Genomic DNA, 14194 nt, shown 5'->3' with positions numbered 1-14194 from the left:
ACTACTGAGCATATAGCTAAAGAAAATGAGTCAGGGAACCAAAGCCACTCTCTCCAGCTCATTGCAACCTGTTCCCAATGGCTGAGAAATGGCCACAACCTATGTGCCCATCTGTGGATGAATGGATGGAGAAAACATACATATAACACAACACACTGTAGAATCGCCTTAATAACAAGGGAATCTTGTAATCTGCTGTAACATAGCTGAACCTGGAAGGCATGGAGTTAAGTGAGCCAGGCACAGAAAGACGAATACCAGATGGTCTCCTGTGGAATCTAAGCAGGTTGCATTTAGAAAAAGCCGACAGTAGTTTTCAAGGCCTGGGATGGGGTGGGAGATCCAAAACCCCACTGGAGGAATTAGTCCAAGAGAGAGCTATTGTACAATGTAGGGATAATACTTAGAAACAGTACATCCTTTAAAATGGCTACAAGTAGGGCTGGAGCTATAGCTCAGTTAGTAAAACTGCTTCCCTGGAGTGCACAATGCCCTGGGTTCAGTGTTGTTAGAAGATGACGTCCTGGGTTTCACCAATGTTAAGAAAAGGATGAAGAGGGTGTGGGGTAATGGCCCATAGAAGTGCAGCGAGGCCTGGGGACAGGGGGATGCCTCTGGGGGTCCATATTGGGAGTCCCTTTCCCCTAAGGGACCAGCCACATGATGGTATAGTGCAGAATAGAGTTTGTTCAGGTCATAGGGGAGTTAAGAGGGTGGTGGAGGCAGAGAGAGAGAGAAGAGAGGAATAAGGAATAGAGACCGGCCATGAGAATGCAGAGAGGGTGGGGGAAAGGAAAGGGAAGAGGGGCAAGGGGGAGAGCAAGAAAGAAAGCAAGAGTGCAAGAGAGAGAGAGAGGAGGGCAAGAGAGAAAGCAAGAGTGCAAGAGAGAGAGAGGAGGGCAAGAAAGCACAAGAGAAACAAGAGAGAGAGGAGGGGGCAAGCAGTCCCTTTTATAGTGTCAGGTAACTGGGGCAGAGCATACCCGGTTGTTACCAAGTAACTGAGGGGTGGGGTTTACAGAATCCCGACATTCAGTCCCTCAGCAGGACATGAGATCTGTGTGATGGTGCATACCTGTAGTCCCAGCACTTGACCAGTGAAGGCAAAAGAATAAAAATTTCAAAGTCATCCTCTGCTACATGGTAAGTTCAAGGCCAGCCTAGAGTACATGAAACCCTGTCTTAAAACAGAAGTTCACTTCAAATGCAACGAGGGGTACACGAAGCCTGTTGAGCACTTGCCATTCAAGCACAGACTTAATCTGTGTGGCTGACTCGGAGTCTCCTAAGTTCAGCACCTTGACTATGAAATTTACACACAGTAGAAGCAGGACCAAACCCTCACCCTGACCTTCAAAACTTAGATTTTCTTAGTCACTGGACCTATGGTAACAAGGACAACTGGCATTTATGTATCATTGGGGTGACTAAACCTGATGGTGAATACCTACAGGGGAGGGAGAAATATATCAGGGCTGGAGTTACAGCAATGAAGAAAGAGCAGGGACCAGAAATGGGCAGTGTGGGACCTAGACTCTTACCTTGTGACTTTACTTCCTACTGACCCACATTTGATCACATTAGGTTACTTTAGGGCAGTTTGGAGATGGCTCTAAGGGGAAGCTAAGGGACTGCATTAAATAGCCTCAAAGCCTTGCCTTCCATTGCTAGAGCACCCGTGACTTGCTATGATGCCAACATGAGGCCCAGGTTATGTGTAAAATTTTACCTGTGTCCTCTATGTTCACCCAAGCTGGGGTATAACGGTGGGTAGAATACCCACACTCCCTGAAAGAAAAAAGAGATATCCAGTTGTGAGGAAATCAAATCTCCTCACTCGGGGTACCAATGTTGTTAAAAGATGATGTCCCAGGTTTTGGCACCAATGTTAGGAAAAGGATGAAGAGGGTGTGGGGTAATGGCCCATGGAGATGTGGCAAGGCCTGGGGACAAGGGAGATGCCTCTGGGGGGTCCATGTTGGGAATCTCTTCCCGCTGAGGGACCAGCCACACTATGCGGTATAGTACAGAATAGAGTTTATTCAGGTCATGGGGGAGTTAAGAGGGTGGTAAAGTCGGGGGGGGGGAATAGAGAAGTAGAGAACTAGAGGCCTGCCATGAGCATGTGGAGAGAGAGGGGTTAAGGAATGGGGAGAGGAGGTGGGAGAGCAAAAGACAAGAGAGAGCAAGAGAGAGAGGAGGGGGCAAGCAGTCCCTTTTATAGTGACAGGTCACTGGGACGGAGCATACCTGGGTATTGCCAGGTAACTGAGGGGTGGGGTTTACAGAATCCCAACACTCCCTCTCTGTGGAGACATTGAACACTTTTTGAGTTTGCTAGAGCAGGGACATTAGGTCTCTGGAAGCATGCCTTGGACGAATAGATGTCTTACCCCTCCTCTCTGATTCCTGAGAGCCATGAGTGAATAGGTTCTCCTTTCATGACCCATTCCTCCCATGATGCACTGTGCTGTCACAGGCCTCAGAGCAACAAAGCCAGCAGCCATGGCAGAGCCTCTGAAACCGCAATCCCAAATGCACCTTTCCTCCTCTAAAGTTGTTGATCTAAGCTACACCGGCTTACTCACAGAGATGGAGAACATGCTAAGCCAGCATGATATGATAATTGTGTGTTGTTAAACACTGGTTGGTTCAGGGTGCTCTTCAGACCATTCCCACGAGAACCAGTACAGGTTAAACTGAGACTGGAAAGGGGCCCTATGAGCCACTGTATCCCGGGGAGCTAAATATATAAATATAAATAATAAATGTGGATTCACCGAATATCCCCAGCCAGTGGTCAGGTTCATGCCTGGGCCTGGACAACATCCTGATGCTTTCTCCAAGGACACGGGTGGGAAAGCAGAGCTAAATCTCCTACAGAACAAGAACCTAGATTATGACTGTCCAGGATGGGGCAGCTCCTGGGAGAGGCTGGAGGCGGGAAATGACAGGGAATCTCCTGGGATGAAGACCTCTGGGGTGCAGCAGGATCTGCTGCCCTCCTGTGGCCTGCTGTTGTGAAGTCAGAGCAAAGGACTCAAGGGAGTGAAGAATAGTATGGGTTCCAGGTCACCAGAGCACAGCACCCTTCTCTCTCTCTCTCTCTCTCTCTCTCTCTCTCTGTGTGTGTGTGTGTGTGTGTGTGTATGTGTGTGTGTCCCCTCTGGAAACATACTGGCATCAGGGCCTCTCACACAGGTAGAAGTTCTTAAGGACTCTAAAACCCATTTTGTAGGTTAATTCTATCCTAGTAGAAACTGCAAGTCAGAATTTTTTAAAGTTATGTACCGATTCCTTTAAATTAACATAAACAATGGCTTTATCAAAATAGTTTTGAAAAAAGCTTGAATGAAAAGAATGACATTTAGTTACCCTTTTGCAATTTTTTTAAAGATTCATCTTCTGTTACTTTGTTATGTATGTAACCACATGTAAGTGTCCAGGAAGTCCAGAAGATAGTGTCAGCTCTCCAGAAGCCAGGGTTACAGGTGGTTGTGAGCTGCCGCGTATGTGCTGGAACCAAACCCAGTTCCTCTTGGAGAGCAGCCTGCACTTTTTGTTTCTTCCTGCTTTTATGTATATGGATGTTTCCCCTGCACATATGTCTGTGCACTATGTGTTGTGATAAAAATCACAGCTCACATCTGTACAGACCACACCAGGTCAGTGCAGTTCCATGTGGGAGAGGTTTATTGGCGCAATGGAGACAAAGGGGGGGAAGGGAGAGAAGAAGAAGGGGTGAAGGTCAGGAAGGGTTTGCTTTTTATTTAAACTGTAACATAACTGTTTGCAGGTAAAGGTGGGGGCTAAACCAAATGGGCACCGAGAATGTATGGCCATTGCCATGGCAACAGATGCGCAGGTCCCTGTCGCCTTTGGGTGATGTCACCACTGGGTTTGGAGGTGAAAGCCAGTTTCTGAAACCAACAGTATGTATATGCCTTGTGCCCAAAGAGGCCAAAGGAGAGAGTTAGACCCCTTAAAACGGGAGTGGTTGATGGTTGCAAGCCATAGTGTATGTGTTCAGAATCAAACCTGAGCCCTCTGAAAGAGCATGCCCCTAACCAGTGAGCCACTTCTCCAACCACTTTCAGAGTTTTCCTACAGTTCTTTCTAACATGTATTTATTGTATGCGTGTGCATATGCATATACATGTCTTGGCACATGTTTAAAGGTCAGAGGGCAACTTATGTGAGTTGGTTTTCTGTTTCCATTATCAGGAATTCAGGGATCAAACTCAGGTCACCAGGCTTGGCAGCAAGCACTTGTAAACACTGCGCCATTTTGCTGGTCCAATATACTATTTTTTTTAATAGAGCAGAAAATAGACTTACAGAAGACAGCTCTATTCTCTTCAGCATTCAATCCTTCATGATATCCCGAATCTCACAGCTTCTGAGAAACCTGGATACTGGTGTGAGAAGGAGGGTGAGAATCTAATGTTACATAAGATCATTTTGCCTCCCAGACCCCTAGGACCACACTTTGAAAGCCACTGCTGTCGAGTTTAAACTTGGTATTGAGCAGGAACTCTGGTTCTCTGTCAGGGCATCAGCTCCTCAGCCAGCAATAAGCAAGGGAGGCTGGCTGCCCAGTCCACTGAGGAGCAGAGCTCACTTAGATCTGGGAAAAGAAGAACCATCGTGCCCTAACCTCCCTTTCTCCCAACCACCCACACAGAGGCTGAGCAGTACCCCAGGTGGCCTGACTCCAAGGGGAAGCTTCCAACACGAAGAGGAGAGCCTCCCGATTAGTTTTCTTTAGTGGACTTTAGATGTGGGACAGAAAAAACTAGGGTAAGAGCCAGCATGGTGGCATATAATCCCAGCATTTAAAAGGTGGAGACAGGTCGACCTGGAGATTAAAGTCATCTTGGGCTATAAACTTGAGGTCAGCCAGGGTGGTATGACCCTCTGTCCCAGCTCTCCACCTACCCAACTCCCCCTCACCCATCCCTCCGTCAAAGGAGAACTAGATAAAATACATGCTGACATAGTATAAATGGATCCTGCCTGTCCTGCCTGGGGCCCTGGGCATTACAGGCTACCGAGGTCCTTGTCAGCCCTCCAGCAGAGACTCAAGAACAGAAATGGCCACAGGAGATGGACCCCAGAGTCTCATGAGACTCCCGTAAGCCCAGCAAGAAGAGCCCTCCCCGAGTGCAAAGAAAGATCCTACAGTCAGATCAAAGGGGAATGGTCTGGATCCTGAGACCAGAGATGAACTTAGTCACCACTAAAGAAGACAGACAGTGAAGAATTTGGGAAGGGTCTCAAGAAACCAGTACAGTTGGCAGCAGCATTAGAAAGATAAACTACTTAGGAATAAGCTCAGCCCATGAGGGGAATCACTTGCATGCTGAAAACTACAGAAAATTGGCAAAAAAAAAAAAAAAAAAAAATTAAAGAAGTCACAAATAAACAAAAAGGCTTCCTGTGGTCATGGATGGGATGATTTAATAGTGTTACACACACACACACACACACACACACATACACACACACACACACACACACCAGTCGACTTTGCCTACATAGAAATTCAGTTCACTCCTGGTCCTGATCAGGTCACTACTGCTGTGATGAAACACCATGACCAAAGCAACTTGCTAGGAAAAGGTTTATTTGGCTTACACCTTCGCAGCACCATTTGTAACTGTCGTCCAAAGGAAGCCAGGACAGGAACTCAAGCAAGACAGGAACCTGGAGGCAGGATCTGACAGGCCATGAAGGGGTGATGTTTACTGGCTTGCTCAACCTGCTTTTTTTCTTAGGGCACTCAGGACCACCAGCCAAAGGGTGGCTCCGCCCATAATGGGCTGGGCCCTCTCCCATCCATCACTAATTACAAAAATGGATTACAGCTGGATCTTATGGAGGTTTTTCCTCAATTAAGGGTTCCTCCTTTCAGATGACTCTAGCTTGTGTCAAATTGACAGGACAAACCAGCACAATAACTAAATAATCTCCATAAGAGAGCCCACATCCACTCAAGGAAGAAAGGCATTTGTTGTTCTTCAACAAATGATGTGGTGAGAAAGCCAAGTCTCTCATTTGCTGAAGAATACAGTGGAGCCTCAACTCTACTCCATGGAAAAAAATTAACTCTAAATGGATCAGAGATCCAAATATAAGATCCCAACCCAAAAACCCCCAGACAAAAATAGAACTGAAGAGCTTCATGGCATTAGATTAGGCCATAATTTCCCGAAGGTAACAACTAAAACCCCAGGAAACAAAAGAAAAGTAGGCGGACGCAAGCTCGTCAGATGTAGGTACTTCTGTCAAGGGAGACAAGTCACAGACAAAATGTCAGGCTATGCAATGGGAGAAAATATTTGCAACCCACGTGTCTAAAGGGATTAATATCTCACACACATAAAAAACTTCTATAACTCTTCAACAAACTAGTTGGGTCAAAAAGAACCCCAGTGGGCTAGAGAGATGGCTTAGCAGTTAAGAGCACTGACTGCTCTTCCAGAGGTCCAGAGTTCAATTCCCAGCAACCACGTGGTGACTCACAACCATCTGTAATGGGATCTGATGTCCTCTTCTGGTGTGTCTGAAGACAGCTACAGTGCACTCATAAATAAATTTAATTTTAAAACTATTTTTTTTAAAAAAAGGAGCCCAGGGAAGAAGGCACAGCAAAAAATGGTGTAACAGGGTGTTCCAGTGACCTGCCGCTGCATTGAAACATCAGTTTGAAGAACTACACACACACACACATACACACACACACACACACACACACACACACACACAGCTTTCCAGTGCTAAGTAAACCAGCTTTCCAAAGCTTGTGACTCTGCATTCACTTTGCATTTTGCTCTGAAGCCACTGTTTGTAGGGATGAGATCAGCAAAAGACACCCTGCTTGGTCTTTCAGGGTGTGTGTGTGTGTGTGTGTGTGTGTGTGTGTGTGTGGCTGTGGCTGTGGGTGCTAGGAACCGAGCTCTGGTCCTTGGCAAGCATCCTTGACCACTGGGCCATCATTTATCGTTTTTGTCATCCTTCGTGAGCTTTCTTTTATCGCAAGCTGTGCTTGAGGCAGTATAATCTGCTCCTCCATTTTTCCCCAGAAAGTTTTCAGTGACACACACCAGAACTTTCTTGACAAGAAGGAAAGCTGTACTAAAGATGTCAGGATTCTGAGCTGCCCAGAACTAGGTCTGCGACACTTTCCCTCCTCTTTCTGACATCTTCCAGGGATCCTCAGCAAAGCTGTTCTGGAGAAAGTAAACCAATGACAGGAATCTCTGGAAGTTAACTGGACCAATTGTACAGTCTCACAGCCTAGACATGTTTGATCTGGCACTTTTTTCATCAGGGTGGCTACTTGAGAAGTGACCATGTCATGCTTTTCTCAATAGTAAGGGGAAGAAAGAAGTAGCCTAGGCTGAGCTGCCTTTATCCCTGATCACTGTGTACAAAACTTTACTCTGAAATCTCTGGCTGACCCAAAGGTCACTGACACCACCTTAGCTGCCAGCTTGCTGGTCATATGCCATTCTGAAAAGCTCCACTTTATTGCCATCTGATGTTGGGAGCTGACAGAATTAAGAAATTCCCTTAGCATGAGTAACACCATTTTGCATAGATCTAGGCCTAGGTGTCTGTTTCTCATGATAGAGGCCTTTCCCTAGAAATCAAGTGATCTCACTGAGGTCAGGTAGCTATCCAAGTAGAACGGTCACCCAGGCAACAGATCCTGCTTGGCAGAACATTCTGTTGTACCTGGGTAGTCCCCCAGCCCCAACCATGTAATTCTCTCAATTTTTCTTTAAAAGAAATACGTGGTTTGGGCGCATATTAACTTTAGACTTGCTTTCCTCCTTTGTGTCTCTTATCCCCCATTCACTAGTTCCCTCCTCAGGTCTACATTGAAGACCTCTCGGGTAGGGGCAATCTGAAGGCAGCTGGTCCATGTGGTACCCACTGTACTGCAGTCTGTAACTCCCTCCTCTAGAATACTTCCTTCCTCCAAGATGGAGGCCGGGATCTCTGGTCCTCTCCCCTCTTACATGGCTCTATCACCTTGGGGCCCACGGAACAGTGTCGTTCTGTGCTGAAGCGTTCCCGAGGTCTTTGCATGTGTGCCTCTGTCCCCTGAACTATGTGACACCGAACTCTTCAGTGCTACAGTGCTACAATATGCCCAACGTTGAGTTCTCAACGTCATCAAAACATCCAGGTGATTAGAGTATGACCATTCAGACCTGCAAGCCCTAGATGAAAAGCATTGTTATCTATTGGGGAGAAATGGGTAAAAGGACTTGAGTAGATGTTTCTCTAAAGAAGCAACCTAACAGCATGTAAAAAGATGTTCAAATCCAAAACAAAGTGACCACAAGATATCTCATATTCATCAGGATGGCCACTGTTAACCAAACCAGTTAACAAGTGTTGGCTAAGATGCAGAGAAATCAGAAACCTCAGAAATGCAGGGGAGGCCATAAAGGGAGTCAGGCAGAAAGAGAAACAGCCCCTCGAAGAGTCAGAAGCTGGAATATTGTATGAGCAGCAATCCTATTGGTGGGGGCTTCAAACAGATACAAGTGCACCTGTGTTCAATACACGCTGGCCATATGGCTCAGTGGACTAAGGAGTCGGTTGGGACACACATGGTGGAAGAGAAGAGCTGACTTCCATGGTTGTCCTATGATTGCCGCACATGCACTGTGGAATGCACAGTCTCCCCCATACAGTAAAGAACAGAAAAAATATAAAACAAAACAGGAGTCACAACACCTAAGGGGTAGATGCAGCCCAAATGTCCACCACTAGGGGGCTAAATGAAAACCATGTTCAAGCACACGCACACAGTGGGGCATTATTCAGCCTTTTACAAAGGGTAGAAAGTTCTTTCTGCAACACAAATCGAACCCTGAGGACATTGTGCTAATTGAAATAAGCAAACACAAAGCAACCCACACTGCATGAGTCAGCTCATAGGAAGGATCTAGAGAAGTCAAACAGTTAACAGGTTATCTGGGAGCCCAGGAGCTGGGGCAGCAGACAGGGGTTGGGGGTGTTTAATGAGTGCAGAGGTTCCGTTTTGCAAGATGGGAAAGTTTTAGAGTTCTGTTTCACAACACCACAAATGTGACCAGCTCTACTGAACTGTACACCTAAAACAGGTGAAGATGACCCATTATGTGTGTTTCAAACACCACACACACACCACACCACACACACACACACATACACACATATCACCATCACAATACACAAACATACACACACATACAAAAATACACACAAACATATACCATACCACACACAAACACATACCATACCACACACATACATACATACCACACCACACAAATACATACACACCATACACATACACCACACATACCACACACTACCACATACAAACACATACATACACTATACACACATACCACATACACACACACCATATATAAACTACACATACATCATACAAGCACAACACACACGCATACATACCATACCACCACCACCACATACAACACACCACATACACACACATACACCTACCACACACACATATGCATACATACATACCACCTCATACACATATACACCACACACATATCACACAGATACATATACACCACACACATACCACACACACCACATACACACACACCACCACATATGAACATGTACATACACCATACACACATACCACATATACTACCACACACACCATGTCACACATACCATACAAATGCAACACAACACACATGAATACATACCATACCACCACCACATACACAACATACCACATACACACATACACCTAGCACATAAGCACACATACCATACAAACACAACACAATACGCACATGAATACATACCATACAACCACCACACATAACATACCACATACACCTACCACACACACACACATGCACACAGACATACCACCCCATATACATACACACACATCACACATAAACATACACAAAGTAGAAATATATGAATCCCACATTACTTATTAGATCCCATCCCCCAGTGTTGTTACTTGGGCCATGGGGACAAAGAAAAGAACAATCCACAAAACTGAGTTTCCACTGAGAGTATTTTTCCTCAATAAACAACATGGAACTTAGGTTACAGAAAAATGAAGAAAGTTTTTGGAGCAAACAGATAGTTACCTCCTTTCTACCATTTCTTCCATGATAACTGAACTCTTGTTTATAAGCTCATACCCACTCCTCCCCATTAGTTGGCGTTAGGCCAGCCATGAAAATTCAAGTCCATTAGCAGTGGTTGGTTTGACCAATGAGATTCAAAGAAAGGGAATTTGCCTGGGAGTTTCTAACAACTGTTTTCATTGACCAAAAAGAGTGGTTTGATCGGTTTTCAATTGCTGTAACAGAATACCCGAGACTTGGCATTGTATGAAGATGAGAAGTCTGTCTGGCCCATAGATCTTGAGGCCAGGAGATCCAAGAGCATGATGCCTGCTTTTTCTCAGCATCTGGGGGAAGCCTTTCTTTCTGCTTCATGACAAGGTGGGAAGTTTCCTCTTCAGAAGACAGTGAGCGTCAATCTCTTTTCCCCTCCTTTCTAGGTAGCTGCAGCCCCCTGCTGTTCCTCGGTCCCCCTCATGAAGACCCGGTGTTAAATCAGCCTGTGGTTGCTGGCTGAGGTCCCCTCACGTACTCCAACCTGAGCCTAGCACACACGCTCCAAGCAGCTTTCCTTTGTGTATCTTGTGCATCTGGGAATGGTCTTTCAGAGCATCAAAACCCCAGGCTGTGTCTCCACGGGGCCTGGAACACTGGGTATATAGGCAGTTCCTGTGTGGTTGAAGGACTCTGACCCCCTCTGATCTGCCCAGGTTCTGTCTGTGCCCACTGCTCCTGGAGTCCCTCAGCAGTACTAGCCTGGGCAGTGCCCTCGACCCATGTGGGCCTGGAATGGTGCCATCCAATAGCCAGGACTGAGTAGCAGGAGGAGTCCAGCCAAGTGTCTGGGGCTGTCCCCATTCCCGGCTACGTGCAGTATGCCTGCCCCATGTCTTCCTCCAGAGAGCAGACTCGCTGCTGCTATTTGGAGATAGTTTGTGTAGTTCTGCCACAGCTTTGAAACTCTCTGAAATACCATTTGACTTACCTGTATACCTCTTAACACACACCCCCCCTTTTGTTTTGTTTTTTTTATTTCTTTATTTCTTTTGAGACAGGTTTTCTCTGTGTAGACCTGGCAGCCGTGGAACTTGCTCAGTAGACCAAGCTGGCCTTGAACTTACAGAGATCTGCCTGCCTCTGTTTCCCAAGTGCTGGGATTAGAAGGCATGTGCTACCCACAGCCCTGACTTTTCTTTTCTTTTTAAGTAGTCCTGCAGCCTGAAGCCAGGGCTTCTGACTAAGTTGCCCGTACTGGTCTTAAACTTAAGATCTTCCTACCTCAGCCTTTGGAGTAGCCGTGCCCTTGCACCCTGTGGTTTGGGGATCTGTAACATGTCTTAAACCCTTCACTTTATAAACATTAGAAATGGAGGCCCAGAGAGATACAATAGACATCTATCTGCCCATAGCTAAATCGATGGTAAAAATTGAAATGGCCTCTGTGGTACCACGTTCCCCTGTTTTCCTGTGGTTTTAGGGACCGGAAAGAAGAGGTGAATGCTCTGTGAACACTTTTCTGCTCTTTCCTGTCTCTGGGAAGATACATTTTGAGTTGATGAAAATGTGAAACAACACAGGGAACTTGCTTAAGCTGACAGGTGCCTCCAGAGCCGACCGAACTAGGAGTGGATGTACCGAGCTCCTGCCTGCTGTGAAGAGCGCTCGGAAATGGGGCTGCTCTTATGGGGGAAACAGCTCTAACTCCAGTCCCAATGGTTTTAGTTAGATGAGGATTTTGTTTGTTCTGTCTGTTTTTTTTTTTTTTTTTTTTTTTTTAAATAATGCAACAAGGTTGTAGGAAACAGAGACAGATGCTCAAGGGGGTCACCACATCCCAGCCACCTTGTAATTTCCTTCCCTGCTACGTACACTTGGCTGGTGGCACTTACCTTCACAGAGAGGCTGTGATATGTCACGCCACATTTGTACCTCACCAAGAGGAAAAGAAGAAGGCATAAATCAGGTCGCCACTGAGTGTGCCCTCCCTTTTAAATCCGGAATCAGCTTAGCCCTTGACGGTTAGAGCTTCACGGTGAGGGAACTGAACCCAGTCCTCTGGCACAGGAGGGTTCTGTGGGTGAGGAAGAATAGGGATTGGCAGAGGCAAGAATAGGCAAAGCCATGTGACTGGATAGGACCACACGGGTGACAGAGTCAATGGAGAAGAGAAATAAAAACCAGAACCCTCCAAAACCACATTTAGGGTAAAAGTAGAAAATGTACAAGAGTAGGGAGGGGTGACTTCTTTTTTTTTTTTTTTCGACTTTTTATTTTATTTATTTAGTTATGACTATGATGACTACCCCAGTTTCTTAGGAAGTTTTCTCTTGATACTGATCACAGTATAAGGGCTGCAGGTCTCACGAGACATCAGGACCACAATTTTTGACTGCAAATCATGATGCTGGGTAATGTTTGGATGAAAACATTTGATATGGATGGTCAGATGAAAGAGACCAAAATGTCAGGGAGGGGTGACTTCTAAATAGAAATGGAAATGAATTTGTAGGGGTTTGAGTCTTATCTGTAAGGACAGTGTCCAGGCAGGAAAGGATGTCACCTGGGTGCCTGTGACAGTAAGCACCAGTCTGGAAAAGGCCCTTTCTTTTGTAAGGGAACCAAGATGTTTAGAAAGCAGAGAGGAAAGGGTGGCTGTGCTGACAGATGAGGAGGGGTGAGCTTGCGGTACCCAGACATCCTCTCACCCATGATGGGGAGTGGAGACACAGAAGAGAGGACTGAGCTTCCGGTCATGTGATCATTGAGCCTCCGGTCTTGTGATCATTGAGCCTCCGGTCATGTGATCATTGTGTGGGTCTCCAGGTCCCCGTCTCACGTGGTGGATATGTGACTATGACCACACCTTCCCGCCATGCAACTGAGAGGTTTTGCATCTCTTTGGGAGACTGGGTACAGTTCTAGACTGCCCTTCTGCCTCAAGTTCCTAGCACCAGGCACTCTCAGGAGCCAGATCTTCTCTCCCCACTACCCCGTGGCTCCATTCACCTGTTCTGGGAGAGCCGATGTGCCAATGTTATGGAACACAGCAGAGAATCCAGCCCATTACCTGCTTATGGAACTTGGTATATGTTAGGAGAGTTCTGCAATACTCCAGAAAGCCTCCAGTTACCTCCCTCCTAAACACGATCGCAAAAATCTCAGAAGAATTAAAAATCTTATCGCCAAAATAAAAACATACGCTCTTAGGAAAACCTTGACGGTGTACAAAGATTCCCTAAGATTCCGAGGCACAAGCTGCATTAAGCAACACACATTCTCAAACTGATTTGGTGCAGCAAAGCCCCCTCGGGGAGGGTAGGATGTTTGCACCACATTCACAGACAGCCTTCAAGATGGACGAGAAAATACAGGTAGAGACAGGTGGGGTGACTCAGTCAGTAAAGGTTGCCACAAATCCTAATGGTCTGAGTTCAGTCCCTGGGGCTGATGGAATAGAAGAAGGAATTCCTGCATGCTGTCTCCAACTTCCAGATGTCTGTAGCTGGTCTTCGATACTTCTTTTTCCTACCCTTTATCTACCCTCTAACCCCTCCCCCCATGTTACCCCCATCACTAGATAGGAGAGAAGGAAGGATAGAGGGGAGAAAGAGATAGAGATACCTGAATGTACTTTCTTTCCTTTTGTTTCTTCTTTGAGCACCATTACTAACAAACCATATTCAATTCCCCTGAATGACCAACCCTGTCTTTCTGGGCCTTAGCGTTAATACACCCTCTGGAAAGTTCCCAGAATTCTAAATTTCACACAACTGTAGAACCTATCGGCAGCTGCCTCTGCTAGATCAGGAGGCAACAGAGAGTCAGCTGCTGTGGACAGTCCGAAGCAGCCCCACCCCCCACCCCTGGGATTAAAATGAAATCTTGCACTTACAGTGTTTCTCTATTTTTAAAAGAAACCAAAATTATAGAACTGTCATTACAGGTTTGTGCCATGGTACACACACACACACACACACACACACACACACCCTATAGAATGATACTTCTATAAAGCAAAACAAAACCCAACAACAACAACAACAAACATGCCAACATCTAAA

This window comes from Micromys minutus (genome assembly GCF_963924665.1).
Source record: "Micromys minutus genome assembly, chromosome: 1".
In the NCBI taxonomy this organism is placed as follows: Eukaryota; Metazoa; Chordata; class Mammalia; order Rodentia; family Muridae; genus Micromys; species Micromys minutus.
Note: the sequence above shows the minus strand (reverse complement) of the source record.